Source organism: Sus scrofa, chromosome X (genome assembly GCF_054392235.1).
Source record: "Sus scrofa isolate SSC_HxYL_T2T_F1_AM1 chromosome X, Sscrofa_HxYL_maternal_Yorkshire_Landrace_v2.0, whole genome shotgun sequence".
Classification (NCBI taxonomy): Eukaryota; Metazoa; Chordata; class Mammalia; order Artiodactyla; family Suidae; genus Sus; species Sus scrofa.
This window is the reverse complement of record NC_139401.1, coordinates 122,530,231-122,557,553: the sequence shown is the minus strand read 5'-3', so window position 1 is coordinate 122,557,553 and position 27,323 is coordinate 122,530,231. Positions and strand designations below refer to the sequence as shown.

The window sequence follows — 27,323 nt, the reverse complement described above, 5'->3', positions numbered from 1 at the left end:
CCTTTTCAGTAACTTCCTGAGAATTTCCTACCACTGGCATTTATGTGTGTACTCTTGCCAGATCCTAAGTGGAGGCAAGTGAATTCCACTGACCCTGGGTCTCCACACCCTTCCTGCTTCAAGACCCATGGTCAACTCCGGTGCTTTGGCCACCACTGCAGATGCTGTCACAGATCCCTTCACGATGTGGTTTTGTAAACCAACCCTCCCACAAGCAACTTCATTGGGTTTCATTATTGGCACTCAGGGAGCTGGTTTAATTACAATTTTTAATGGCACACATGTTCATACAACTACTGTATTAGCTGCCATCTCCTTGAGTGCTCTTTAATATGTAATAAACATTACCCTTCACTGAAGCGGAGATCCGATTTCTCATCTTCAACACATTAGGATCATCTATAACCCTTTCATTCCACTGCCATAAGGAGGCTCAGCTGAGGTCTTGTGGTTGAGGACAGAATGAGCTCTTCCCTGCTTCCAAGGGAGGAGGCATCCCTAAGCCCATGAACTCCAAAGTGACTCTTTTGATAGAGGCAAACTCACATCTTGAAAGGCGTCATGGGAAGAATGGCTGGGGGTTTTGCTGTACTACTTACTGGTGATATGAGAGTCTAGAGGGGGTACACATGCCTGCTGAGGGTGACATAGCCCCATTTAGATGATTTGGTGCCATCATTTACCTGCACAGAGTAAGGGTGATTGAATTCTGTCCCTCAATCAAATATACTTGCTGGCTAGAAACCCAGACCATGAAGAACTTGCCAAGTACATTCAGAAAACATGAAAGACCAGGGAAGCAGAGCTGCTACATGTGACACCTGCTGGACTGCCATCTTCCTTGGTACTTGGAGAAAGGCCCTCTTGTTGACATCGCTGCATAGAATGGGAGCGGGATTTTGAAAACAAATAAAATTCACTATCATAGACATAACCATTTCTTTTTGGAATGTTTTTTCTTTTTTAAAAAATTGAATTATAGTTAATTTACAATGTTGTGTTAGTTTCAGGTTTACAGCAGATTCAGTTACATACACATGCTTTTTTAGCTTCTTTTCCATTACAGATTATTAAAGATATTAAATATTAAATATAGTTCCCTATGCTATACAATAGGACCTTGTTTGTCTATTTTATATATAGTAGTGTGTATATGTTATATATGTTATTTACAAACTCTTAATTTATCCCTCCCCCCTTGGCTCCCTGGAAACTACAAGTTTGTTTTCTATGTCTGCAAGTCTATTGCTGTTTTGAAATACATTCATTTGTATCACTTGTTAAGTTTTCACATATAAGTGATATCATACGATATTTATCTTTCTTTGTCTTATTCATTTCACTTAATATGATGATCTCTAGATCCATCCATTTTGCTACAAATGGCATTACTTCACTCTTTTTTATGGCTGAGTAATATTCCACCATGTATATGCACCACATTTTCTGTATCCATTCATCTGTTGATGGACATTTAGGTTGCTTCCAGGTCTTGGCTATTGTGAGGAGTACTGCTATGAACATAAAGGTGCACGTATCTTTTTCAATCAGAGTTTTCTTTGGAGATATGCCCAAGAATGGGATTGCAGAATCACATGGTAACTCTATTTTTAGTTTTTTAAGGAACCACCACACTGTTCTCCATAACAGCTGCACCAATTTATATTCCCACCAATGGCATAGGAGGGTTTCTTTTTCTCCGCACCCTCTCCAGCATTTATTTATTTATTTATTTATTTTTGTCTTTTTAGTGCTGCACCTGTGGCATATGGAGGTTCCCAGGCTAGGGGTCAAATTGGAGCTGTAGCTGCAGGCTTACACCACAGACACAGCAATGCCAGATCTGAGCCCGTGCTTGCAAACTACGCCACACTTCACAGCAACACTGGATCCTTAACCCAATGAGGGATCAAACCTAAGCCCTCATGGATGCTAGTCAAGTTCGTTTCTGCTGAGTCATGACAGGAACTCCCTCTCTAGCATTCATTGTTTATAGACTTTTTATGATGGTCACTGTGACAGGTGTGAGGTCGCACCTCATTGTAGTTTTGATTTGCATTTCTCCAATAATTAGCCACATTGAGCATCTTTCTATGTGCCTGTTGGCCATTTGTATGTCTTCTTTGGAGATATGTCTATTAAGGTCTTCTGCCCATTTTTTTTTTTTTGGTCTTTTTGTCTTTTCTAGGGCTGCACCCATGGCATAAGGAGGTTCCCAGGCTAGGGGTCCAATCGGAGCTTCGTCTGTGACCTACACCACAGCTCACAGCAATGCCAGATCCTTAACCCACTGAGCGCGAGGTCAGGGATCGAACCCGCAACCTCATGGTTCCTAGTCGGATTCACTAAGCACTGAGCCGCGACGGGACCTCCTCTGCCCATTTTTTGATTGTGTCGTTTGCTTTAATATTGAGCTGTTCGTGTATTTTGGAAATTAATCTCTTGTCGGTTGCATCATTTGCAAATATTTTTTTCCTATTCTGTAGGTTATATTCTTGTTTTGTTTATGGTTTCCTTTGCTGTGCAAAAGCTTTTAAGTTTAATTAGGCCCCATTTGTTTATTTTTGGTTTTATTTTCATTACCCTAGGAGATGGATCCAAAAAGATAATACTATGATTTATGTCAAAGAGTGTTCAGCCTATGTTTTCCCCTAGGAGTTTTATAGTATCCGATCTTACATTTAGGTCATTAGCCTATTTCGAGTTTATTTTTGTGTATGATGTTAGAGAATGTTGTAAATTCATTCTTTTATATGTAGCTGTCCAGCTTTCCCAGCACCACTTACTGAAGAGACTGTCTTTTCTCCATTGCATATTTTTGCCTCCTCTGCTGTAGATTAATTGACCATAAGTGTGTGGATTTATTTCTGGGCTCTCTATACTATTCCACTGATCTACATTTCTGTATTTGTGCCAGAACCATACTGTTTTGATGACTGTAGCTTTGTAGTATAATCTGAAGTCAGGGAGCCTGATTACTCAAGCTCCGTTTTTCTTTCTCAAGAGATTGTTTTGGCTATTCAGTATACCTAACAATTTTAAAGTATACAGCTTAGTGGCACTTAGTACATTCACACTGTTAAGCAATTATCACTGTCAGTCCCCAAACATTTTGTCACCCCAAAAGGAAGCCCTGTTACATTAGGCAGTCACAGTCACATTCCATGCCCACCCCTCTCCTTGATCCCAGCCTCTGGCAAACACTAATTTTCTTTCTGTCTCTATGGATTTCCCTATTCTGGATATTTCATTTAAACAGAGTCATACAATACATAACCTTTTATATATGGCTTCTTTCATTCAGCATAATAATATTTTCTAGGTTCATTCATGTTGTGGCATATATCACAACTTCATTCTTTTTATTGGTTTAATAATATTCCATTGTATGAAAACAACACATTTTATTTATCCGTTCATCAGTTGATCAACACTTGGGTTTGTTTCCACCTTTTGGCTACTGTGAATAGTGCTGTTATGAACACTTGTATATAGGTATTTGTATGAGTACTTGTTTTTAATACACTGGAGTGTATTCAAGGAGGGGAATTGCTGGGTCTGTGGTAATTGTATGTTTAACTTTCTGAGGATCCACCATCCTGATTTCTACAGTAGCTGTACCATTTTAAATTCCCACCAGCAATGTACAAGGGTTGCAATATCTTTAGATTCTTGCCAACACTTGCTATTTTCTTTTTTTAAAAGTATAGCCACCCTAGTGGCTGGAAAGTACTGTCATTGTGGGTTTTACTTGTATTTCATTAATGATTAATGACACTATCATTTCACGTGTTTGTTGGCAATTTATATACTTTCTTTGAAGAAATATATATTCAAATTCTTTGCCCACTTTTTAAATTGGGTTTTTCTTTATATATCCTAGTCACTATACATATCAGATATAAATAAGATTTGCAAATATTTTCTGCATTTTGTAGGTTGTCATTTCACTCTCTTGATTATGTCTTTTGATGCACAGTTTTTAATTCTGATGCAGTCCAATTTATCTATTTCTCTTTTTGTTGCTTATGCTTTTGATGTCATGCCTAGGAATCCATTGTTAAATCCAAGGTCATGAAGATTTATTCCTGTTTTCTTCTAAGAGCTTTATATGTTTAGCACTTACATATAGGTCTCTGATTCATTTTGACTTGACTTTCTTATATGATATGAGATAGGGGCCCAACTTCATTCTTTTACAAATAGATGTCTGGTTGTCCCAGCACCATTTGCTGTAGAAATGATTCTTTCCGCATTGAAGAGTACTGGCATCCTTGCTAAAGTGTCAGCTGACCATAGATGAATGGATTTATTTCTGGTCTCTGAGCTCTTTTCCATATATTTATATGCCTATGCTTATGCCAGTGCCACAAGGACTTGATTATTGTACCTTTGTAGTACATTTTCAACTTGGCTAATGTAAATCCTCCAGTTTTTTTGTTTTTGTTTTGTTTTCGTTTGGGGTTTTTGTCTTTTTGCCTTTTCTAGGGCCGCTCCCACAGCATATGGAGGTTCTCAGGCTAGGGGTCTAATCGGAGCTGTTGCTGCCAGCCTACACCAGAGCCACAGCAACATGGGATCCGAGCCGTGTCTGCGACCTACACCACAGCTCACAGCAATGCCGGATCCTTAACCCACTGAGCAAGGCCAGGGATCAAACCCGCAATGTCACGGTTCCTAGTCGGATTTGTTAACCACTGTGCCATGACGGGAACTCCCCTCCAGTTTTATTTTTCTCCAGGATTGTTTCGGATGTTCAGGGTTCTTGGTAACTACACATAAATTCTAAGATCAGCATGTTCATTTCTTCAAAAAAGTTCCTAGGATTTGGATAAGGAACTGCATTGAATCTGTGAATTCCTTTGAGAGGATTGTCATCTTAACATTGTTTTCCAATCCCTGAACACAAGATGACTTTCCATTTATTTACGTCTTCTTTGATTTATTTAAGGGAGAAGGATGCTGACGCTCAACTTTCAACAGGAACTGATTGAAGCTGTGTGGAGGTGAGTTGAAGCAGAGTCATTTGGGTTGAGGCTGGCACCTTCTTAGGTTAACATAGGCTGAGTTTCACACATGCTGCCAACAGGAGTGAGTGGGGATGAACTTCAGAATGCTGATGATGTTAACAATTTTCACATGGGGAGAAAGACGCTCAGAATGGATGTAGGGGCTGTCTGAGAGAGTGTGGGTTTGGGATTCAGCAGATGTTGGAGGCTCCTTGCGGTCTGCCCCCAGTGCAATGGCTCTTAGACCGGAGCCTGGTCTAGAAACGCTGGTCTCCAGCTTATGGTGAGAATATGAGCACATCTCTGCTTGGAAGAGCTGGAATAGTTTCTTAATTATACTTTTTGTTCCTGGTAAACAAACGGAACACTGCCCAACAGAGACCTAATGAAGAGTGACACTGTTCTTCCCGTTTATCCATCCCTGTGAGCTATTGGGGGCAGCAAGCAGGATTTGAGGTCTGGAGGCAAGGTGGTCCCCAGGGTCTTCTGCTCCCCCAACATGCCCCAGAAAGAGCACCATTTGAACTAGACATCCAAAAACCCAGGCTTGAATCCCAGTTCTGCCACTCAATTTGCTGTATGACCTTGGGAAAAATTATTTAAATTCCTCAAGACTGTTTACTTATCTGTAAGAGGAGAATTATTTGAATATACGCCTAACTCCCAGGATTGTTGTAGTGTGCAAACAAGAGGCATAAGAAGGTATTCGGGAAACCGATGATGGTAATGTAAGTATTACTGCTGTCCCTCCCTGGGGGTCCCAGGCCTGGGGAGAGGGGCCTCACTCGCAGGGGACATTAATGATGTGAAGGAGTCAGACTTGAGGAAGGTGAGAGAAGGGGTGAGGAAGAGATTCTTTTCTCTGAACTACAAGGGGGAAGATTGTTGAATAAGAGAATGAAAGAAACACTGAATGAATGAATGAATGAATGAGGGTAAAAACAAAGTGAGGGGGGTCTAGTGATTTGCTGTAAAGAGGACGAAGATACAGTAAACAAACAGAAAGTACAGACGGAGTGCCTACTGCATGTCAAGGCACCGCGTGGAGCTCAGGGATCCGTCTAGAGAGACATATCAAGTGCCAAGGGGGATTAAGGGACTCATCTCACTTGAAGGCCAAAGGTTACTGAGAGTACAAGGTAACTAAGATTTGGTCCCTATTTTTTAGGACCTTCAACTGAGTAGGAAATGTAGGATATAAACAAACAAATAATAGTAATATGCAGAGAAAGTTATATTTAAAAGAAGCTAAAGTCCCTTTTATGGAAGAACTTGGGAACAGAATATAACACACAGTTGTTCAGAAAGTACTCACGCCTAGGAACCAGTCCTCCTGACTCTGTTTCTTTGTGAAAACAAAGCAGAAATGTTGGAGAGACACTGGGGTGGGGGTAGTATATTTGTTTTTGAGCCTACCAACACTCCTGGCAAAAGCTGGATGGGTACAAAGTCTGCTGACATGTCTGTAGGTTTGACTGTTCAGAGCACTGCTTTAGGGTGTTAGGCTGGGTAAGAGTCCACACTCTTGGCCTGGCCTGGCAGAGGGGTTGGGGGCAGGACTGCCTCTTAATTAACTCCTAGCCATCGCACTTACTGCAAGATGTAAGGACAAAATCATGGTCTCTGCCACTTACCACCAGCTCCGTGAGCTCGGACAAATGAAGTAAATTGCCTGAGCCTCAGCTTGTCCTAAGTAAGATGGTGATGATAATAAGACCTACTTTATAGGGCTGTTGTTAGAACACAGCACAGGACACAATGTATAGCAATTGGTCAATAAACGGTGTAGCTCTTACTGTAATTCCTTAATGGTTAGGAAGCCTGACGGTTAGTACCATCCTGGAATCAGAGAAAACTTGGATTCATTAATACACTCTCCTGGCATCTGAAGGAATTCCTAACAGGACAGGAACTAGATGTCCAGAAAAAAAAAAAAAAACTGGTTTGAACTGTAATCTTTCCATCTTGTAGAATTTCTAATCACCCCAAATCTGACCTGGGTCACACAAATACTTGAGGGCAACGGACCGCTTTTGGTGCTGGCCTCTTCTGTGGTTTTTCAATCCATCTTGGTGTGACAGAGAGAGAAAGGGAAGAAAACAAAGGAATATGTTCAGGAAAACTGAGCAATTACAATTAATATATCTACTGATGATGCTTACAATTAAAGTCAGAGTTCACCCTTTGCCAGACATGTTTATTGCCGTATTACCCTCTGGACCCTCTCACAGCTCATGGGGATAGAGGAATTACGGTATCCCCGACTTTGCACAGGACACTAAGCAGACATCTCTTGGGAAAACCCAGATCAAATAATATCGTGGTCAGTCATCCTGGTATATTTTTTTTCTTTCATTCATTCAATAAAAATGTCCTAAGTGAGTCCTGCATGACGACCACTGTTGGGACATCATAATTGGGGGAGGGCGTGTTGGGCACAGAGGTAGAAAATAAACAAAGAGTAATTTAAATGGATGATGTCGGCTGGTAATGATGCTATAAAGAAGAGGCAGGTTAAGAGCAATACAGTGTGATAGTGAAGGAGTGTCATTTTGTTTCAGGTATTCAGGGATGAGCCCGTGGATGAGATGACATTTCAACAGAAACCCGAAGCAAACAGTCACCAACCTCACTGTGGCCACACATAACACATAATGGTGCTGCCTTGCATGGGAGCACAGGACGGGGAGATGACAGGCATCATTTCAACAAGTATTTATTGAGCACCTACTACAGGCCAGGCACCATTTACCACTCTGGCAACAGAGCCAAGTAAAAGATAGAAGTCGCTTATGTCTTGGAGACTTCCTTTTAGTCACCAGAGTCTAGTGGGAGAGCCAAGCAATTAATATGTCATCAGGAGTTCCCACTGTGGCTCAATGGGTTAAGAACCTGACTGCAGCAGCTCAGGTCACTGTGAAGGCACAGACTCAATCCCTGGCCTGGCGTAGGGGGTTAAGCATCCATCATTGCCACAGCTGCAGTGGAGGTCACAGCTGCGGCTCGGATTCAATCCCTGGTCTGGAAACTTCCATATTTCACAGATGTAGCCATTCAAAAAAAAAAAAAAAGTAGTCAAACAGATACCTAAGTTAATGGCCCATAGCAATACTTAGAGCAAGATGAAGAAAATTTAAGAGTGAAAAGATAGAGATCAACAGAGCATGGGTCCTATTTTAGATAGAATTGTCAGGGAAGAGTTCTCTACGGCTGTGTTATTTGAGCAGAGACCTGAGGCAGGAGGAAAGGAGTTTTCCAAATGTCTGGGGGAAGAGCCTCTCAGACAGAGAGAACAGGAAGTGCAAAGGCCCTGAGGTGGGAACAAGCTCTGGGTAGTGGAGGAGAAGCAAGGGCAAGGGGCTGAGCCATCGCTCTCAGTGGGACATCAGTGCCCCCTGGAGGGCATTTTGAAAATGTGAGCGGGTGTTTTTGGTTTTTGTTTTATAACGACTAGAGGACACTACTTGGAAGAGGGATGTTGCTGACAGGAAAGACCATATTTCATTTTGTTTGAAACTTTATCAAGGAATAGTCACCATTTCAGAAAAAAATCGTTTCACCGACAGCCACACACAGTTGTGATATTAGAACAGTCCCTCCGATATGTTTTATCAGTATTTGGAGCTGTCACTTTCATTACGATTTTTCACTATAGCTACAAAACTTCTTACTACTTCATCATATTTTTAAGGGTAACTGTGACCCAGGGTTTACATATTAAAATATGTACTATTTTATTATAAATTATTTCCTTGTATTTCTTTTATGTTTGGGGGGCACTGACATTTTTAAAACACGCGCATAGGCAAGTTATACTATTTATGCCTTTCATTTCAGGGTAAAAGGGGGCATTAAAAGTGTTTATGGTGAAAAGAGAGTGTTGATCTGTTAGGGTTGAGATCCTCTAGAGTAGAGGAAGCAAGGAGAAATGTGGGGAGAAGTAAGGTCAGAAAAGTAACAGGGGCCAGATCACGTGGAGCCTTGTAGGGCAAGGCGAAGACTTTGGCTCAGACTCTGAGCCAGACAGGGAGTTGATGGAGGGTTCTGAGCAGAGAGGTGACATGATTTGACTTTCACGTGTGAAGAATAGCCTTTGGCGAACAGAAGTAGGAGCAGAGGGATGGACAGGAGACTCTTACAAAGACTCCTGGGGGAGATGATGGCAGCTTGAATCAGGGTGGGAGCAGTGCAGATGGTGAGAGGCGATCGGACTCTGGATATATGTATTTTGCAAGTAGATCCAAGAAGACACGTGGAGGAGATTTTGAGCTGAGCCTTGAGAGGATGGGAGAGGACAAGAAGCATGAGGACAAGGAGACGAGGCGGCACGCGGTGTCTGTAACAGGACTGGAACAGAGGCTGTGTCTTGAAGAGGAAAAGGAAAGAACGGCCAGGGAAGATGACAGCACATCCCTTTCAGAGGCCAAGGGCCATGAACGTCCAGCAGAAGATTTTTGACGTTCAAGCCCTGGAAGGCTTTGGAGCAGGAAGGTGAGTGGCTTGGCCTCGGGGCCCTGCTTCCTTCATCTGTCACTGTGCTCCTAGCCTGGGTGTGATCCTGAGAGAATGATGTCATTATGATTGACCTTAAGGAGATTAGTCTTTGTAGAGAGAATTCCAAATGGAATTATTTTTAAATTTACAAAACAGTTCCATGTAGTCTTTTTTTGGGGGGGAAGGCAAAGAATAGTGACTTTATTTGGAAAACCACAAATCAAAAAGATGGTGGACTAGTGTCCCAAAGACCATCTTGCCTGACTTTAGATGCTAGTTTCTTTTCTTTTTTTTCCGTGTAGTCTTAAACTTGATTAGGAACATGAAAACAAGAAAGGTAATTAATGGCAGAAATGCACAAGAAGCATACCTTGCTTGGAGGCTAAATGTGCTCTGCCATTTCTACAAAGATTGCTGCCTCCAAATGCCAGAGAAGAGCTTTCAGATGCTCAAACACTTAGGGGTTTTACTTTACAATGCTTTCTCTTCACCCCAAATCTAAACAGTCACTTTCTCTTAACTTTACTGTTACAGAATAACATCAACAAGACGCTGACTTTGTAAGATTCTGCCGAACTTTAAAAAAAACTCTGCTCAAAGAAATTATTGTCAAAAGAGTCTACTATTCCATTAAAAAAAAAAGAATGTATATATAGGTATGACTGGGTCACTCTGCTGTACAGCAGAAATTCAAGGAACACTGTAAATCAACTATACTTTAATAAAAAATGTTTAAAAAAGAGTCTATTATTCTCCAGCTTCATCAAAAGCATGAGAAGAAACTAGCTGGTGACCAGATTGTTTACACAAATATGATGCGGCACTGAGCTGTGCTGAGCATGGGAGTCAGGCAGGCTTGCTTTCCTCAAACAGATCAAAATCCTCGTCCACGCAGTTTGCTAGGGTTCCATCAAGGGCTTGAGCTGCTGAGGTCTTCTCACCACCCGCAGAGGCTTCTCTCGGGCTGCATCTAGTAGCTCCTTCCCTTGGGGCTTAACAACCCAAGGAATGCCTTTTGACAGCGCCCCGGTGCTGAAGCAAAGCCAGCCAGGCAACTGTGGCCAGGTTCCCTGGTGCTTGTGCCTCGCTACACCCTCCACGACCACGTCCACCAGCACCAGCCCCTGGAGGGAGAGGAAGAGGAAGCTGAAGCGCTCCTTGCTCTATCACCGTGGCCTCTGGACCAGAGCCTTTCCCTTAGCCTGGCGTCGTGCTTCTGGAACCTCCTCCCCACATCACAGGTTCATGGCCAGTGGAGAACAAAGTAACTTGACCACAAACGAAGGAGCCTTTGGGGTTCATACCATACTCAGATGGGGCACGCTGTGGGTGGGCAGCCTGGTGGGCGCAGCCAGCATGGCACAGAGAAATCATTAGTCAAGCGTTCTGGCTCTGGTTCTTTCTTCTCTCGCCCCACAGCCTAGGTCCCAAGCTCGTGATTTGTAGATCTATTTCTGTCAGCCGTACGTTACAGGTCCACTAAGAGGCAGGTCCAAAACACTCTCACTCACATATTAACAGAGATATTCCTGAGTCTTCGCCTGTGTGGGCCAGAAGCCGGGGATATAGTGGCAACCGAGACAGACCTGTACAGCCACAGAGGAGATAAGACATAACAAATGGAACGAATGCTGCTAAATGTCAAGAAGGGGCGCCGTGGGAGCCGGAGGACAGCGACTGCACCATGGCAGGGCTCTGGGGACTTTGCTGTAAGTGAGCGAGGCTGAGGCTGAGCTCTTAGAGATGAGAAAGATGCAGACAAGTGAGGAGGAGGAGACCAGTCAGAACAGGTTACTACCAAGTGGGGGATAAAAGCAGGGTGTGAAACACGCCGATCCCAAGTGTGTCAAGAAATATACATCTGGGCTTAGAGGAGACCGTCCAAAAGGATGTACTTTGAATGTTAATAGTGGTTATCTTTGGCTAACAGAATGACGAGTTGTTTTAGTCTCTGCATAATATTCTGCATTTTCCAAAATTCCTACGGATGTTTGCCTCTGCAGTTAGAAAGGGAAATGTCATCGTATGCAAAGCAAACCTGTCTCTGCCAGCCACTCCAGTCCTGCCCCAGTGACTGTGCCCTCTGAGGACTTCCTCAGTGCTCTTCCTGGGCCCTGGTGGCCAGCCAGCCAAGGTCCCCTCACAGCTGCTCCTCCGTCTCAAACCACTGCCGGCTGACTCAGCCCTGGTCAGTGAATGGAATCCTCTCCCGGGAGCCCCTGTGCAGCTCCATGAGCTGCATCCGTCCTCCTGTCACCTCACCTGTCATCTCACATCCTCTGAGACCCGGTTTCTCTCCACCGCCCTGTTTTTCTTTCCGTAAGCGCCCTCCCCCTCGAACTGCCATCAGATGCCACCAGCAGGCTTGTCATGGAGACTGCCCGCCAAACAGTTCCTCAGTGCTGCCAGCTTTGTGAAGGCCTCTTTTCCATTATGAGCACTTCCGGCCCAAATAAAGGCGAGTACTCTCAAGTCCATGATGCATGATTTTGCAAGACTTTTCCCTAGAATCTGCGGGCCTGTTGAGGGCATTTGCTCATTTCGTCATTATCTTCTCCAGCTATGATTTCACTTCCGAGGCAAGAACAGATCGGAAGCCTCACTCCTGGCTTCCAATGTGATGTTTACGTGATGTCATAGCTACAGACAGGCATGAGACCAACACCAGGCCCCATAAGCTAACACGGCGGGATGTGCAGAAGCTGCGCTGCGCTTTCTCCTTTTCTGCTTTCCAGGCCCAAATGCAGCCATTTCACTTCTCTGGTTTGAAGCTGTCCTGGGGTATCTGGGAAAGTTGTCCGGAAGCAGGAGGAACTAAGCAGAGGCAAGGCGGAGGCAGTGACATCGCTCTCACTGGGACAGCTCCCTCCATGTGCCCTCTCCCTGGTGCTGGTGCCCAGTGTGTTCCAACGCCTGTGTTTGACAGCTGCACAGCTGCCGAGCAATTAAGCCCAGTAATCTCAGAGAATTTGCAAAGGCACAGAGATAAAGGCTCTCTTTTCCTGCTAAGGCCATGGTCTAGGAAGTTGTATGGAATTATCATATGGAACGCCAGAAGGCAAGAAAGGACAGAATACTAAGTGGCTTTTAGAAATCGCTCTCCAAGAGTTTATCATAAAATCAAAGAGTCTTAAAGTTGGAAAGGACTTTCACAAATATTTTCACCATGACTTATGATGCTTCTTTGCTGTCTCTGAAAGACAGGAACAGAGTTATGGTCTGTTGGCCCCTCACTTGATGAATAGAGGTGTTTATTTCTTAGCCTTACAGCAAGGCAGTAGGAGGCTGCTTGAGGGCCACCAGATGGATAGGTCATAACGTAGCTCAGTCAGCCAAGTCAGCACCGAGCCACCACACCATTGTTTTCCATAGTGTTCAGCCCAATGGACCCCTCCTATTTTGCCAGGGCACCCCTCTCCCACTATGGTCCTGTCTGGTCTCAACTTCCTTCCCTTCTCTAGCAATCCTTTGGGGTGGATGAGATGGAGAAGGAACCAGTGCAGATTTATTCATACAAGGAATGGACTGTTGCAACTATAATCTGATAACTTGATGGCCAAAGTGTAGCAACAGTTTTGGATTGTGTTGATGGTTAAGGGTTTTTTTTTTAATTTATTTATTTAAAAGGACATCCACGCCATATGTGTGCTTAATGTTAAAAATCCCATCTCTTGGAGTGGTAACATTTACAATTTTATTTAATGCTTTCGGCCAGGGAATTTCAAGTACTTAAAATATTGGCTTACTCATTCAGCAGATTCATTCTAGACCTGCTGAGAGCTATTAAAGCTGAAATTGAAGAATGGATCTCTAGACTAGTCTTCCCAGTCAATTTCAATCTTTGGCTGTGGAGGTGGGGGGAGGGTGTGAAGGAAGTGTATCAGAATCTCCCAAGAAGGGGGCAGAGGTAATGTGGGGAATAAAATAACAATATTCCTCCAATTTAAAAAATCTATCACCTATAGAGAGTAAAGCTCTGAAAAATCTTCCTAACTGGAGAGAATATGCAGGTGATGTAGTAAAAATGATTATAGAAGGACCATGTGATGAAAAGGAAGTGAACATTGCCTGGCTAAGGTCTGTGCCCTTGGTACAAGGAGAAGCAGGTGAGTGGCCATTGACAGGTCAGCACAGATCAATCTAACCCACTGGAAACCCCTCTCCTGTGCAGCCCTTGCTGATTACTTGGATACCAGCAGGGCGAACTGCCAAGGCAAAGTGCGCTGCTGGAATCACAGCTGTCCTGTGTTATCCTTGAGGGCAAAGGCTAGGTCTTGTCCACAACTCCATCCTCAATGGTTGGAGCTCTGCCTGGCACATTACAGCTCCCCAGTCAATAAATGTTTCCTACATAAATACACCATGAAAAGAAATGGACTGGCAACACCCCAGACATGTGGTTCACCACTTTATACCATATTGCCCGCTCTTTTTCTCAACAAAATAACTCCCTTGAAGAGCAGCAGAGTGTATAGCAAGCAAATGCCCATCCATTTGTATCTGACCTGCCCAAATAATGCAGGTTCAGATTCATGTTCATCCGAACACAGTGCCTTGAACAGTTGTAGTACGCACTCAACAAATATCTCTTGTAAGAATGTAAACGTGACTTCAGAGGAAATAAGTACTGAAGAAATAACTTGCAAACAGTACACCCAGACTGATGCTAGATTTTCTATCTGATCTTCAGGTTTTTGTTCACAAATGTATCAGGTCAATTAAGACAAATCAAGTCTGTCAGAAACAATATTAAACCACTCTCAGCAAGGAAAGGCAGACTGCATTCGCAATGCCTACATAAAGTTGAATATGCTCACTCATTGTTCCTGTCTGTGATCCATCGAGGAATGTTGCAAAATCATTCAAGGAGCCACATTCTATCTGAAGAGCCAATGGGGGAAAAAATTAGTTGTTGAGAATGAAAGGAAAACATCAATGGCTGTTTGTATTTTCATGCACAATAATACTATTTTCTCAGTATGAAGTCTAGTATATATTACTTTCATTATCAGACCAAACAGACTTTTAAAGAAATAATCAAATGAAAGGTGATTTGTTTTCTTCCAATGCAGGTATTTACATACAACCATTTGCTCAATCTGAAGAGCTTCCTCATTTCGCCTCTGTACTGTGAGGCCATCTCAGAGACGGTTTGCATAAGTAATGCATTTGTTTACTAATCTTCAAAGAGTCTCTATTTTTCCTGCCTTCCCACTGTAGTCATTAGGGGTCACAACCCTGCAGGAAATATGGGCTGCCATGGTAACACAAAATGTCTGCTGCTGGGCTTAGCGTAATTCCTCCCTAATAGAAAAACAACGAGCAGTAAATCCCATCTTTGATAAACTGGCTTATTGTTGTACGGAGCCTCTACCTGGGAGGTGGAGATCCTTCAGAGCAGTTTTAAATGATACAAATGCGATCCGTTATCTGGACTGATTTCTCATTTTGCACAAGGAACTGGGTAAAACTGCACCAGGTCAAGTCAAATTCCTCGTCACATTTAAAAATCATTGGCATTGCACTCAGTAAGTCATCTGTTGGGCACATTTATCAGCTGCTACATGGCACTGTGCTCAGGGCTGGAACAAAGCAAATCATTTCCCCAAATCGCTTTTAATCCCCATAGAGAACTACAAATAAAATGCAACAACTCCATCATTTTCAACTATTTAGTAATGATAGCTATTTTATTAGTTTCCAGCCTTGTGTACTGAAAGTGGGATGAGCCTGCTCAGGGTTAGGGGACCAGATATGAGAGAAGGATATTCTAATATCGACCGCAAAGGGAAATCATGTACCACAACAACCGGAAAAGGCTTTCTCACTTATTATTTGGGAACAAAAGAAATGTAAAAGAATAAAAGGAAGAGCTATGGTCCAATTATTTTGCTCTGGAAGGGAAGTGTTCAGAAAAACATCCTGAAAGTAGCAATGATTATTTAAATAAAATTACATGCTAAATGCTAAAAATCACAATTCTTGTCAAAGTACATACTCATCAAACGTGTGCCTTTGAGGCCCAGTCATGCGGTCACCCCCTTGGGTATCAACAGGAACATCCATTGGAAAGATGATGCTTCTTCTCTCAAATGACTGATTCTCTCTCAACTCTCTAAGGCACACTTGGCGTCGTCTATTGTTTAGTTCTCCTGCTTTCCACTACACCCCAAACTCACCCTCTACTCATCTGGGCTGCCAATCTCACTGCTCTCCAAACATACCCCGCTCTCCTGCTCCCCCATCACTGCACACACCATACCCTCTATCCGGAATGCCTTCCCCCTCCATGTGTCACTACCCCTCCCCACCAAAGTTCTGTGAACCTTTCACGCCTATTAAACATTTGAGCATTTAATCACAGTCTGTCATATATGTTCCTTGCCAATTGTTTCCCAGATCAAGATCTAACCTCCCCAAGGAGACCGTAAAGTCCCTGAGAGCAAGCACCACGCTTGCTTGCTTTACCAGCTACCATGCTTTGATGAAGCAAGTTACCGTGCTAGAATGGTCCACAGGGCAAGGAACTGAGGGTGACTTCCAGCCAATAGCTAACAAGGAATCAAAGCCCTCAATCCAACAAACTTCTAGGAACTGAATTCTGCCAGCAACCACATGAGCTAGGAAGCATATCCTTCCCCAATCCAACCTTCAAATAAGATCCCAGCCCTAGACTGTACCTCAGTTGCAGCCTATGAGAGACTCTTAAGCAGAATACTCAGCTAATCCATGCCTGAATTCCTGACCCATAGAAACTGTGAGACAATAAATGTGTATTTAAGCTGCTAAGTTTGGAGGTAATGTTACACAGTAATAGATAACTCACACAATGAACCTAGCTAGTAAGTTCACAGCAGGGGCTCCATAAACATGTAATGAATCAGAGATATATGAGAGAGAATTATATTTTTGGTATATTCTTCAGTGATTTAAATGTTTGGGAAAATAGTATCATACTTGCTAGATGAAGGCCAGAAACATTGATTATCTGGGTCAGTTGCCAACTTCAGAATAGGGAGGGTAATGACCAGGGCATCTATTTCTCATTTATCCCTTCATCTTCCAAATATTAAGAATATTTATTGAGTTCACATAGGACTCTCTTACAGCCACCCACTTAGGTGGGCCACTTTGCCGGCCTCTCCCTCTGATGAGTCCTCACTGTTCACAAGAACTTAGCCTGTTGTTCAAGCTCTTTCACAGCTGGACCAAACTACCTCTCCAGTCTTGCCTCTCACCACATAGTCTTCTCGGCCCCATAGTAATCAGAATGAGCTTCTAAAAACACAAATCCAACCATGTGCTTCCTGTGCTTAAAACCCTCCAACGGCTTCCTATTGCCCTTAGGACAAAGACTGCACAGCTCGGCTCCCACCCAGAGCTGAGGCCTTCTCTTGCACTACTCTTACCTGGATTCTCTCCTCTAGCTACGATGCCCTGCTTTCAGTTCCTGGTACTAGCAATGTTCTGTCATGCCACGGACGCTTTAAGAATGCTGTCGCTTTGTCACCTGGTTAGTCCTACTCATCCTTCAGCTCTCACCACAACATGACTCCCTCAGGAAGGCATTTGCTGACTTTCCTAACCAAATCAGGCACTTCATTCTCAGCTCCCATGGCACCATGTACCTTTCCTTTCTAAGACCTGACATATTTATTTGTGTGACTTAAAAACGTTAGTCTCTCTCAATCACTGTAATGTCAGCTCCATAAGGATGAGTCCCTGTCTGCCTTGTTCACTGCTGTATCCTCAGCACTTGCCACATAGTAGGTACAGAATATATATTTTCAAAAAACAAATTGACTGGAAGTCACTTCTCACCCTTAAGTTTCAATTTCCTCCTCCATGTAGCAAAAGATAATGTTCTATTGCCTCTTCCAGTTCTGACTAGTTTGTGATTCCAAACCCTTCCCACCTTTCAGCCTCAACTCCTGAAGCAGCAACCTTTCTGGGTCACTGCACTTCATTTGTTGAGCCTCCTGAAATAAAGGGCAGATCCCTGGACTACTTTTCCAGTTCCTGAAACTAAACATTAAATTTCAGAAGATAAATCAGTGCAAAAATGTTTCTCTTTTGAAAACAAAAGAAAATCCAGAGAGGTTTTTAAAAATTGCAACTTGATAAAAATATGTATGAGTCATTTGTTCACTGGGTTGTTTACTTCAATCTGATTGTGCCTTAGGGGCTGTCCTCACCTTTCCTGGGTGGTGAAAAGCTACTTGAGAATGCAGCCTCAAGTTCCCAGGGCTTTAGCCCAATGGCTACTCAGTAAGGACACTTATCAATCTCTCCTGGAGGGCATCACTGAGAACAGAGCTCCAAATGCAAACAGAAATACAGCTTTAGGTCATCAATTCCTACAGTGTCACAGCCAGAAGTACCTAAGAGATAATTTGCTCGAACCTCCTCACTTTACAAATAGGGAAACTGAAGAGTAGAGAAGGAGCGCAGCCCGCCCCAAGTCACAAAGCTGCTCAGTTCATCTATCAACCAGATCTCAGTGCAGAGCTGGAACTAAAAACCAAGATCCTTGACTCCCAATTCTTCACTCAGTGTCATTTCTTATCTCCTTTTCTCTCTCTCCCTCTCTCTCTCTCTCTCTCACACACACATAGACCCCATTGCTCATTATGAAAATCTGCTCATTTTCTTCTGAATCTCTTCCCACCTCTCCATAAGCATTTCATTATATGCCTTACATTTAAGAACGTTTTAATCAAATGAATGCTAAAGGGAAACAAATATCCCAAGACTAAATCTCTGACTATTGGGAATGATGAAGAAATTGTTAAGTACAATGAACCCTTGACATTCAGGGAGGGCATCCAGAAAACTTTATCTCTAACCCCTCTCCAATTCACAAATCCCACAATTATCTAATTGGCATATAATTTCCTCCATAAAACTTTTATTTTTCTCCTAAGGACTATCACATTCTTACTAAGCCAATTGCTTTATCACATCAGCCTTGAAGTGTGTGCAATTCAAATTTATGCCTCAGCAAAATTACAAATTACTACATCTCATGGGCCTTTAAGACCCACTCATAAATAGTTGAAGCTATGAATGTTATATCAAAAAATCCCCAGGGTCTACTGATTCTCTAAAGTAACAGCTTCACCAAACCTGGATAGGTATTTGTGTCGAAGGTCCCAATTCGAGGGAATGACCACGTTGTGCCAGCATGAATTCTAGGAAACTACTGGCTCACGATTTAACACGTGAAAGCAGAGAATATACTGAGTGGGCCTAGAAATGGAAGAGTAAAGAAAATCAGATCCATCCTGATCATGGAAGACCTTTCCGTCTCCCTCCTCTCCAGGTACTGGAGGCTATTTTGACCACAGCTATGATTTAGGCATTTGTGCCATCCCTGCGCTATGCTATGTTCTGGGAATTTACAAAGAAATGTGTAACTAGGCTTCTGCTCTTGGGGGCTTAAGTGAAGTTAAGGAGTCCAGGCAAGTTCGTTGGAAATTGGTAAATAGCAATTCAAGGGAAGAAACAATATTTAACAGCATTTAGTGGAAAAGAAAAACGTTTGAGCAAGGGAAAATGAAGTGGGCTGGGGGAGTTTTGGAAGAGTCTTTGGAGGACCCCAAAGACGGTCTAGGGCTTGGTTATAGGTACCTTAACAATCAAGGGGAAATTGAAGGGGTCCTTTGCCTATTTCAGATTTTATTTTCTGATCTCTTTGAAAGGGAAAAGAATCCCTAAGGTCACGGAGCACAGGAGTTTATACACAGGGAGGGCTCGAGAAACCCTTATTTGGGGAAAATGTCATTGAAGTATAACCTACATACAGAAATGTACACAAATCATGTGTTCAGTTTGATGAATTTTCAAAAATGGAATATATTCTTGTAACCAGCACCCAGATAAAGAAATACAACTTGGCCGGCATTCCAGAAGCCCCTCCCACCCACCCCCAGTCAGTAGCTGCCCCTCAAGATTACACAGTTTAATTTTCCCTGGTTTTGAACTTTATGTAAATGGAATCTTGCAGCATGACAGTATTTTCTCTTTTGTGTCAGGTTTCTTCCACTCAACATTGTGTTTGCAAGGTCTGTCATGTTATTGCATGCGTCCGTGCATACAGACCTTTCTGGAAGCAATTAGTTTCATGATAGTTGCACATAGTTATCATGTGTCAGGAACACACGAAATCATCCACTCACTGCTTCTATGAACAATCAAATGGTATAGATATTCAACAGTGAAGGAAAGAATGAATGAGGAGGATGAGCAAATAGACTGGGCTTCTACAGCCAGGTCCTTGAGGGAAATTGGCTCCTAGCAATTAGGTGAAAGGTGAAGGGGATAAGAGGTCTGAGTGGCAGACCTGATTGAGATTAACATAAACCATTAGGTTAATCCAGAGACAAATAGGAGTGGCACTTGAAATTTACATAAACGCTATACCCAGCCGCAATCAAGGTTCTGTAGGAAGAAAAGAACTAAAAAAAAAAATGTAACCCGAATCGAGGAGAAACAGTGATGGCCCTAAATTGTCTTTATATGGCAGGAAAGAAAGGAGATTTGGGGAAAGATTTTTGTCCAAGTTTGTGCAGAGGTAACCAAAGGATGCAGGGACTTAGTGACACCTCTCTCTTAGGAGAAGGAGAAATGCATATGCCCTGGTGGTACCCCTGCAAACCATCCCCTCCTCCCAGGTTCCTCAGCCTTTCCGAGCCTTCCCACTGTACACTAAGCCCTGGGCTAGCTGTATGGTGGTGAAACTGACACAGCCTCTGTCCTTATGCAGCACCCAGCCACATTAACACTGTGCAACAGCAGTCTGACATAACCATGAACCACACAGCATCCCTCTGGGAGGTTTCTTCGCCAGAATGAAAAGCTGCCCCTGTCACCCTCAGCACTCCTCTCCACTCTACTCCTGCACAGGTAATCTAATCTGGGGTGGAGTTACACATCATTTAAACCCTTCTGTGTTCCCCATCTTGCACCTCAGGGGAACTGGAACATCTCTCCAGGACCTGGAAGAGACCCAAGAGGAAGGAGACGTGTGACAGTTCCTGATTCTGGAAAGCTTGTACACAGGAAATCACAATTCCAGAGTAAGTTCCTCCAGGCTGACTTTGAGTATCTTCTTCCCTGTCCCTCTGCCCCAGCACATACCCAAATCCTGGGGATATGGATTCCCCAGTCTCTCCTCTGCCTCCCTCTGCCCAGGCACAATGATAGGCTGTAACTGGGCATAAGGGCCATGGCTCCCTACCTGCAGAAAACTACAGCAAGTTGTTTGGGATTTATAATCTGAAAGAGCCCTCCGTTTAAGGAGTTCTTAAGAATTGTGTGAGCGCTGGGATCATTTCTGAAGGCAAGTGGGACTGGTGGCCAACGCCATGACAATAGAAGTGTCCATTTTTGGTGTCAAGTACCTTGCATAATAGCAAAATTATGGAATATTTATTATGGGCCGGACTCTGTCTAAAGGCTTTACAGATACTAACACACTTAGTCCTCACAGCGATCCTATGAAGTAGATGCCATTATTACCCCCATTTTACAGATGAGGCTACGTGAGCTTGTGCAAAGTGCCTTAGGGCAGACAACTGGGAAAGCTGGGAAGCTGGGGTTCTGGTGCTGTAGTTTGGGCTCTAAGCAGTATCCCCATGATCTCTCTTACATGCAGTGTCTAATGTAGTCCTCTCACCTTATGAAGTAGCAGTTATCCCATTTTACAGAAGAGCAGACTGTGGGTCAGAGAGACTTAGAGTCTCATGGTTAGTGAGTGACAGAGCAGGATTAGGAGCTAAATTTCTTTCTCTGTAAAATCTCATCTTGAAGCCAGTCAAGCAGGGTAAAGAGGATTTGCTTGGTCTGTCTTGGACAAGGCGTCTAGCCTCAAGTTTTCACCACTTTTTCCCCTTTTCACTCAACCAAGGGAAGTGAGGTCAAGTCTTCTGAGACAAAGATGAGAGATCAAAACTGAATTGACTTCATGAGAAGTCGGGGGAAGGGGACCCAATATCTTTGTGCTATCAAAAGAAGAATATGGCACAGGGGTTAAAAGCATGAGAACGAGAGTGCAACTAACCTGGTACTGACTCTCCATTTCTATCACTTACCAGCCATACGACTTTTGGGAAAATCACTTAACCTCTCTGAGCTTCGGTTTTCTCATCTGCAAAATGAAGATAATAGTTCCCACAACATGCAGCTTTGGAGGGTCATGAAGTAAGAACTCATGAAAACCAGTCACTGCAGTACCTGGTTGAAGGTAAATGCCTAATAAATGGCTGTTAGGTTTTTAGTTCTCCTCCTTGACATGTCCCTCGTTTCCCCGACACTAGACACAAGGCACACCCAGTGACTAATCTACAGTCTGAGGCCTAGAGGTGCCAGTTTCCATTTGAAGTGACAAGTAGGTAGAGAGGTCATCAAGATGAGGACAGGGAGACAGAATGCCCAGACAGACCAAAGCCACTTTCAATTGCAACATGAATTTTCCAAATCTAAAATCATCCTCACACAGACTGGCTGACAAATAAAGACTTTTCTAAAACTCTAAACCAACTTCTGTTTTTGGAAAGGAAAAGATCCTGAAGTGCTCTGCAGTTCCTGAGGGTGAACTGTTTCCCTGGTCTTTAAGGGTACTTAGAAAATGACAAATGGTTACACATACATCCAGCCAAAGACTGCCCTTTAGGTTCCCAAGGTAATCTCTTCCCAGAAACAATTTATGTTGACTGTCTGATAGCTTCATGGGTACAGGAGGAATACCATCTCCTTGCTGCCTTAAAGATAATGAGTTTCAAGGGAGTGAGAGGGGTCTGGTCAGGCCAGGGGTTGCTGAAGCTCACCATCCCGTGGGTTCCAGCAGCTGTAAACTGAAGCTATTTAGGCTAGTTTTGCAGCAATCAAGGGTGGTTTTGTGCAGTCCTGCTCATCTCCTGCCACTTCTCCAGGGATGAGGGGAGAGCTATCGGCTGACTGTACTTTTAAAGTCTTGTATCTTTTTATAGCACCAGCCACAAAAGCCAGTTCCTTTTCTTCCTGACTTTCTGAACCAGAGCTCCGAATACCACTCAGGGCTGAGCTAGCCATCAAACATGACTACTGATACTAATAATTTTAAAATGCTATTTGTTGTGCTGGGCACTGGGCAAAGCACTTTTTCTGCATTAGCCTATTTATTTATTTATTATTATTTTTCATTTTCCCACACCCGCACCCCGGTGGTGACAATGTTGCTTTTTAAAAATAAATACATCAATACATTTATTTATTTATTTAGGTATGTACGTATGTATTTATTGGCCACACCCATGGCACATGGAGTTCCCAGGCCAGGGATCAGATCTGAGCTGCAGCTGTGGCAACACTGGATCCTTTTAACCCACTATACCAGGCAGGGGATCAGGATCTGTGCCCTGGAGCTGTGGAGACGCCTGATACCCATCCATCCTATTGTGCCACAGTGGGAACTCCCAATATGATTATTTTAAATACTACCCTGTTGTTGTTTTTAATGGACATATACTGCATTACCGTATTCTCTCATCCGTCCCTTTTGTGGATGCCTCTTAGCTGTGGTGAAAATGTATGATCTGGCCTAAGAAAAAAGTAAATACACCTGGATCCTCCATCCAAGATCCATGGCCCTCAGTCCTCGGTTGGCGTTTTTCCTTTTGAGGGCCCCGGGTCCCAGCCATGGTCATGGCAGGAGAAATTCGCTCCAGGAGGCACAGGACCAGGCCTTGCGCCCTCCCGGAGATCCAGCAACAGAGCGATTCTGAGGCGTTCGTCTGGCTCACTCGACTGCCGGTTGTCCTGTCTGCATTAGCCTATTTAATGTTCATAATATACCTATGCGTTTGGTCCCTATGATGACCTTTCATTTTATAGATGAGGCCTAGAAAGGCTAAGTAACTTCTGAAGTTCTCACTAATTGGAAGTGGCTAGGGCTGGAACCCAATTTATTTTGGCCAGAGATAGAGTGATACTTCCTTTGGAAAGAAAAAGAACCTTCTGGATTCTGTGATGGCTGCCATTTTGGAAGTCAGCCAATGGGTGTATGTATGCCTTAACACTGAGCCGCTGTTCTCAGCATGTCTCAGCAACTCCTACTGGAAACAGAATTTGGAGAAGGAACCTCCAAAACCCAAATGTGATGCAGACTAAAAATGGAAGGGTTTTTAAATACTCTTTAAAAAACACAACAACATTTATATGTGCCGTATTTTCTGTTGTCTCAATATTAAATTCTAAAAAGAACTTATGGCATTACAGCCAATTGTTTTTACAAGTATAAAACCAGAAAGCACATACATAATGATTATAGAAACACCAAAGTGTTTCCATGGAAGAGAAATTTTAAATGAATTTCAATGAAGTGGAAAAAAAAAAAAAAGAACACTGAATGCTTTTATTGGAAACGAGCTCCACTTGAAGAATTACTTTACAAGCCCCTGAATTTCAAGTTCTAATAGCTGTCAGATAGCATTGTCATATTGTGGAGGAAAATGTGCTCACTTTCTGCAGATGGGCCTATTTCTGGCACTTACTAGCTGAAAAATCACTTGTAAAGAATTAGGTAAAGGATAATATGAAAGGCCTCAGGATTCAGGAAGTACTTTCTCCTGGATTTCATTAAATCTAATGAGTCAGATCAGTTTGGAGCCTTCAAATGTTGTGTGTAGTATTTTTTTTAAAGGACTCTCTATTGGATCACTAATAAAAGAAAAAAACACACAATTTTCTGTCCCCTATACTCCTCTAAAAAAGCTCTTAAAAAATAGAATCAAATCCTTTTCAAAGCATGCCTTCAGTGGCCATTTTATTTGCCACCAAATGCTTGGCTCACTTGAAAATCCTAGTGTGCAGCTGTACTGGGGTCTCTCGTTTTACAACGAGAGGCTGCCAAGGGAACCATCATGGCCTTTGTATCCCGAGTCATCTGAAAACATCGTGGCTTACATGAGAACTCACATTGACTCGGCATCCACTACCCGCAAGACACACTATACTCCGTGCTGTGAAGGGCACGAAGATGACTAATGCCCACTCGTTGACCTCAAGGAGCTCTGTCATCTAGTGAGGACACACAGAATCCACACACCGGGAGCCAGACACCTTGGGCAAGTCTCTCTGGGCTGCCATTTTGTATCCACACTGTGACGCCCGGTGACTTCCTCTCATTCTGTGACTCCCTCAGGCACAGCATAGACCATAACTGCTGGAAAAGTGCAGAGGGGAAAGGTGGCCGTACACAAAGACATCCTACGACCCCACCCCCTCCACCTTCAAAACACAGACATTGCATGTGCTGACCGGCATCTTTACATTATTCAACTACTTCTAAGGGAAAATCCTGGAAAATTGAAAATGGCAATTTTAGGCCACAGTCACAAGGAAGCAGGTACCTCAGGTGACTGCCCCATACTCTGAGTAACTGGCCCAGGTTGGAGTAGTCAGTCCATAGAGGTCGTGTCTACACAACCATAAACATCTCCACAAATACAGAGCATCATCTCAATCATGCATTTCATCCATAGAGTTGTTTGGGATCTTGCGGAGGTAGCCTCCAGATCAAATGCTCAAAATGCATGTGTTTGAGTTTTTGTTCAATTACGAGTAGCATTTGCAATTCTCAAGTGTAATGGACTTGATTCCCTTCTCAAAACCCAATTTATAGAACTTTTCTACAGGTCAGCACGGCGATATCTCTATGTCACAATGTCCCAAGAGCACTCTGTGCTGGGAGACGCCCAAGAGGAAGGACACTCCATACCGGCCTGGAAGATTGCTCTGCCTGCTGGGGAAGACAGAGATCGAAACCAAGCCTTGCCATTTTTTTTTTTTTTCTCAGTTTAAAATGGGACCTCATACTCAAGAGAGGCTGCTAATCAATGGTTTATGGTTGGGGGGGGCGGTCAGAGCTCAAATATCCACAGAACCTAGACAAGCAACCAGGCGGGCCTGGCGGAGACTGCCCAGGTGGGGAAGATAGGTGCTGCGGGGCGGCGGCAGCCACGGCTCAGTCCCAGGGAGGGCTGGCCTTGGAGAAATGGTCCTCCACCCCCAAATCCAGAAACCCTGATTTTTGTTCACATTTCTTGTTCAAAAATCCTAATGAAATCTCTCTCAATGTTTAAATGTCAGCAATTAATTTTAAAACATCTTTTTAGGGGCGTTCCCATCATGACGCAGTGGAAACGAATCCAACTAGTATCCATGAGGATGCAGGTTCGATCCCTGGCCTCGCTCAGTAGGTTAAGGATCTGGCGTTGCTGTGACCTGTGGTGTAGGTCGCAGACGTGGCTCAGAGCCTGCGTTGTTGTGGCTGTGGTGTAGGCTGGCAGCTGCAGCTCCGATTGGACCCCGAGCCTAGGAACCTCCATAGGCCCCAGGTGAGGCCCAAAAAAGAAAAAAAAAAAAAGAAAAAGAAAAGGAAAAAGTCTTTTTCACACCATGCAAGGGCCAAATGAGACTCCTCTACAAGCCCTCTGACGAGGTCAGCAGGCTGCCACAGACCCTGCTTGCTTTAACAAAGTCACGCCGCCTGGGGTGTCGCTGCTAACCAGCCACATGACTTAGTCAAAATCTCGGGACTTCTCCTCTGGGCCTCGGTTTTCTCACCTGGTAAATGGGGTTAAATATCTATTTCCCCAGACTGTGATAAGGAATCTAATGAGACTGAAAATGTGAAAGTGATTAAGAAAAGGGTTTTTTCCTTTTAAGTGCAAAGGTGGGACTCCTGACATCCTCCAGCTCATTTAATTCAGAACTGCCCCAATGGTTCCAAACCGACCCTACAGGTCTCTCCGCGTTTGGGTAAGTTGAGGTGGAGCATTTCTACACCGGTAAAACCTACTGCAGATGCACCCGACTCCACGTGACATAAACACTGGCTTAGTGAGTTTTGAGTAAAAAATGAAACTACATTCACGTGCATCTGACTTGGCAATTATTTAGAATCAGATTAGAGCCTGTCGGATGCAGAGGGCATAATTGGCCTTTCCCAGAACTACAGATGAGCACTTTTGTTCTCACTATTCCAACTGAGAGAACTCAGTTTTATAAATAGAGAGATTGGTATTGTCTCCACATCAGTTCGGGGAAATGGTTTAAATTGTGAAGTTTGGAACACTTCCTTAATGCCATTCCGGTCATCCCACTCCTAATCACATCACTCCAGCAACACTAACAAATAACACTGCACTTTCTAATAACCAGCCGCATTAAGGCCCGTTAAGCTGGAAAGTCCATTGTGAATTTAGAGATCACGGCTCTGCCAAGTGACAAGTCAAATCAGTCCTCGACTTTTACCTCCACTATTCCACTTGTCTCTTTTAAAGAAAAATCTTGTAGCTCCATATGCTTTCTGTGGGGTCAAATTTTCTTCTGAGCAAGTAGTTTACTGCCTCAAATATCAAAAACCAACTTTTAGAAGGTGCTGCCAAGAATTTAGGCCAGATACATATTTTTTCAGTCTCTAAAATTAGCTCTTTTTGGTAAGATTCTTGTGTGGACTGTGTGGTTTTACAATAAGGCAGAATCAAGGTGCCATTTGAAAAGAAAATTTGGCTTTGTGATGACTTGCTTTGAATACTCTTTCCCCCCTTAATTCCATCAGTTTTTCTATACTTCTTTCCTGTCTTTATAATCAAAGAGGCCAGAATGTCCCTTTCACTCCACAGACAGAAATTGAGCTGGAGTATCGGGAAAAATAAAATAAAATTTGTGATAGAAAACGCCCACAGATTGTCCCTGTGTAGGCAAATCGATCTGTAAAAAGAAATGACCTATCTAATGTGAAACCCTCTATACAGAGTTTTCAATGAACACATCATG

At 43.3% G+C, this 27,323-nt stretch overlaps 1 protein-coding gene across 11 annotated transcripts in view; it reads right to left on the bottom strand.

Annotated features, from left to right (window-relative positions):
* LOC110257774 (uncharacterized) overlaps positions 1 to 27,323 on the bottom strand; it is a 431,217-nt gene that overhangs the window by 203,010 nt on the left and 200,884 nt on the right. Inside the window, exons 10-11 of one of the 11 annotated variants that reach the window (XR_014834726.1) lie at positions 14,321 to 14,384; positions 6,392 to 7,077 (exon numbers count right to left, since the gene is read on the bottom strand). The exons of the other annotated variants lie outside the window; for them this stretch is intronic. The gene's annotated coding sequence lies outside the window, so the exon portion shown is untranslated. Of the gene's footprint in view, positions 1 to 6,391; positions 7,078 to 14,320; positions 14,385 to 27,323 lie in introns of those variants that run through there. 11 annotated transcript variants of the gene reach the window in all.